Source organism: Papaver somniferum, chromosome 10 (assembly GCF_003573695.1).
Source record: "Papaver somniferum cultivar HN1 chromosome 10, ASM357369v1, whole genome shotgun sequence".
NCBI lineage: Eukaryota > Viridiplantae > Streptophyta > Magnoliopsida > Ranunculales > Papaveraceae > Papaver > Papaver somniferum.
In genome coordinates, this window is record NC_039367.1 from 1,333,350 (window position 1) to 1,337,569 (window position 4,220).

The following is a 4,220-nucleotide window of genomic DNA, read 5'->3' on the forward strand; positions in this document are numbered from 1 at the left end:
TCCGCCTGATGAAAGTTACAAAAAATGGGGCGGACTTTTAAAGTCCGCCTGATGAAAGTTACAAAAAATGGGGCGGATTTTTAAAGTCCGCCTGATGAAATTTTACGAAAAAAAAATGGGGCGGACTTTTAAAATCCGCCTGACGAAATTTTAATCATGTACCGTTGCGTCACAACACGGACTAAACCCAAAATTTGGTTTTTTTTTTGATCTTTGATCTTTGGTTTTGATCTTTGATCTTTGGTTTTGATCGCACCACTGCAGTTGCTCTAAGCGACTACAACACATATCAAGATCCAGATCCAGAACTCCGTTTCATCTGTAATTTTTCTAAATTGATTATTATCTTTACAAAGCTAAACGTCCCCAAATCTGAAGTCGGATGAGCTTCATTTGCCAAAAAACTGTTGATTAAAAACATACCTAAACCAATGTTGAGAGCAGATTAAATGGAAGAAGAATCCTATTGTTGTTTGTGACTTGAGTAGGTTTAAGATGGCAGTAATGTTGCTGGTTAGTGGATTGATTCTGTACAAGAAGAAGAAGAGGAGTGTTTTTGGTCATTCGTCATCTGGTCCTTGCGGACTCGGAAATTTATCACTGATGGGAATCCTTCGTTGGACCGTATCATATCTACATCCTTGGTAGATTCAACTTCGGATCCAATGTCCTATTTGTAAGTCTGGTACTACTATTATTGATCGTCATTAGAGTATATTCTATTTACTGTTTGTATCTATTTCTTTTTTAGTTGTCTATATATATTTTTTTTATAATCTTAACTATTTCATTCAGATATGGGAAAATCGGCATGAATTTGCAAATTTGCAATGTATGTGAAGGATGTTGCTGTGGATGATGAAACAAATGTTCAGGAATGGCCATTGGCCAGACAGCGGTAGTCTCGAAAGCCTTCCCATATGTTGATTCAAAATTGTATCTAATGTGATTTAAGGTAAGTCTAATATTAGAACAAATTCTATTTATTGTTTATGTTTCTTTCCTTGTCTATATTTTTTATAATCTGAACTATTTCATTCAGAGAGTGGAAAACATTGGAGTAACATCAGGGGAAATCGGCTTTTGAGTTCAAAGACACGAGCACAATTTTAATCCTTCCCTTGGTAATAGATTCAATTTAAGGCAGCAATTAACTACAACATGTAAATATTGAAAAATGTCTTATCTTTTGACATTTGAAATTGAGATTAATAGAAAAAGAATTAGTCAACCGAAGACGTGGTAGTGGATGTTGATATACAAAGGACATTGGGAATTATCTCATGTAATATCTTTTTTCTATTGTTATAGACTTATAGTCCAAGATATATGGAATGATGTTTCAGTTGATGCGAAATCAGTTTATACTCTAATGAGGTTCTCTCTTCGAGCTTTAGAGCATAATCTTCTTCTTTTTTTACTGTGCTATTGAAACGTTTTAGTTATCAGATTATTATGAGTTAAGCTGAAATCATTGGTTGGTTTTTGTATATGCATTGCGAAATGTTAAGTAATCATCTGATTTCCAGTTGAGTTTATTGCGATTGATTGCCAAAACTTTGGGATTGTTATCAATGGCAAAACTTACATTTGAAATGGTTTTGGTTTGGGGGTTGGTTTCCTACGAACTAATTTATGGATTTGTTTTCAGGGGATTCGTAATATTAAGAGATAATAAGAGATTATTTATGAGATTGTGAATATTTCAATTGCAAGATTTTGCAGTTTTGGAATGGCATCTAGGATTGATCTTTTTAATCTCATCTGCTGCTGCTGTTGGAGACTTTCAACCTCTTTGTTGGAGAGTCATATGTACATGGATTGGATACTGAGCTCTTGTGTTTTTTCCTTCCCTGATACTAGGATACCAAACCCATCAAGGAGCTCAAGGATTTTTTGATTCAAGCATGTAAAGAAAAGGACATTGAAGGTGACTTGAGAATTCTTTTGAATGAGCAAGCGAAGGATGGAGGAATCTTAGTCATCAAGCATGTGAATAATTTCCCTCCTGAGCATCTGCCTCCACTTTATAATATACTCTTCAATGAAGTGACACAGGCAACAAAACATCAGGCTAGATCAGAATATCGTTTGGGTTATGCATAGATTTGACATGGCTTCTTCTTCTTCATTTTAATGTATGTGCCATCCCCAGACGCTAAGTATTTCTTCCATTTTCTTTTGTATCCAACTTATTTCAGATTTAAGGTTTATCTACTGGTTACCCGAGTTTACAAGGTATTTTTTTCATCTCATTTACATGCATTTTTCATTTGACGAATACCATGGATTTATTCGTTTAAACATTAGCTAGCTAACAATGCTCTTTGTTTAACTTCTTTCCTTTCTTCCTTATATGTAGCTTAATGATGCCAAACGACGAAAAGGTGTTGCAGAAAGTGATAGTGACGAACCAATAATATATATATATGTATGTCCTGAGGATGAAGTCTTTCACAAGGAATTATAATAGCATGCGTTTTTCATAATAATGCCTGTTGTTTTTGAAATATTGTCACAAACTGTAATTAGTTTTCTAGATATATCATATTTGAAATATTACGTATGTCCTGAGGATGAAGTTTTTCTCAAGGAATAATAATAGCATGAGTTTTTCATAATAATGCCAGTTGTTTTTGAAATATTGTTCGTAGGTACATATTTCATCTTCCGCCACGTGTCCACAAAGACACACGTGGAGGACATGCGGCTGAGAACATCAAGATATGATATTACACGTGGACAGCCAAGAGAAACACCTTATCAAGATAGCGTCGTCACCCACCAGATCCAACGGTAGAGGATCGAGGAAGACGGAAGCACTAGAACACTGCGAAGCACTGAAGGATACCCAAGATTCACTTTATCCTATCCCCAGAAAGATCTAAGATCTACGGCTGAGGATAGTCAGACTGACGCAGACAAGATAAGGGCAGAGGACAGCTGTCTACCGCGGACAGACATCTCAACTACCCGCATTAAATACCCTCAAACAGCATATGTGTCAGTCAGCCTGTGGAGGAAGCGCAGATAGCACTGAATATTCAAACGGAACACGCAGAGATGACCAAGAACACGAAGACCTCTGCGTAAGCGGCACAAGACACAGGATAAGGTTATAACGGGCCTCAGAAGTGGACCCCATGTAACCACACTATATATACCGCTCTCCCAAGAGAAGAGGGGGAAGAAACATTGAGTAGAGAATAGGAGAGAGACAGAGAAATAAAGGAAGTGTAAGTGAGGTTCCTCCTGCTACGCAGGATTATATTGATCTCAAAGTCATCCGACTATTTCTGTAACCCTCACACATATAAAAAAAAACCCAACCCTGAAGACAGAGATCTGAGGGAGAATCATATAAGTTAATCGTTTCGTCTATGTTCATACATCTATACTTTATATATTCAATTCGTCACTTATGGCAAAGTTAATTAGTGTTTGGGTCGTAAATTTTGGTCCTATTTAGTATTTGGGTCCTAAGTTTGTCCGTTATAGTGTTTGGGTCGTAGACCCGTTAGTCGAAGGGTCAAACTGTTAAAGTCCGTTAACTTACGTTAGCAAATTAATTTACACATTTGCCATTATAAAATCCCGTTTAAAATTTTGAATATACGGTCTAGATTGAAGCATCTGCGTGGTTACTGTCTCAATCAACGGGAACAGTTTCAACCTCAGTCCTGTCATGGCCCTCGATCTCCTTCGTTCATCACTAAAATACATGGAAATAAGCAAGGTTCTTCCCTATTTTCTCGGCAACAGAACAATTCAGAATCCCATCAAACTCTTATCAAATTTACAGTGTCTCTCTGACCTATGAATTCTTTCTAACATGTTGAAAACACCCACTGAACCACACTTATGTCGAACACTTGATGGGCAGGAGATGGTAATGGTGTTGTCCGTCAAGGAATCATCTTTTGCTGCTCTCAAATTCCCAACAAACCTGATATTTTGATCCATAAGCCTTTATACCCAAGATCACTGAGCTCCATTGGTAGGTCAGTTGTATATAGAATTTTATGTGTTGCGCATCATCAAGTAGCTTCTCTATACTCTTTTCCTTCTTCTCTGAATAGCATGGCAAGGTTCAAATGTGGTCCTTCATGTACTCGATTATTCTTGGTGCAATCCATCTTACAGTAGCCATAGGATTATCCACACATTCAAATACGAATATTTAAGGTCACCAACTGCAAACTCAACTAATCAAATACAAA

At 36.8% G+C, this 4,220-nt stretch overlaps 1 long non-coding RNA gene across 2 annotated transcripts; it reads left to right on the forward strand.

Annotated features, from left to right (window-relative positions):
- Positions 1-373: 373 nt before the first annotated feature.
- LOC113315184 lies at positions 374-2,067 on the forward strand. Of its 2 annotated transcripts, XR_003342803.1 has the most exons (4): positions 374-676; positions 796-955; positions 1,043-1,124; positions 1,864-2,067. It is a non-coding gene; the product is annotated as an uncharacterized LOC113315184 (long non-coding RNA). The 2 variants fall into 2 exon arrangements; XR_003342802.1 differs by lacking the exon at positions 1,864-2,067 and having other exon boundaries at positions 1,043-1,365.
- The last annotated feature ends 2,153 nt before the right edge of the window (positions 2,068-4,220 follow it).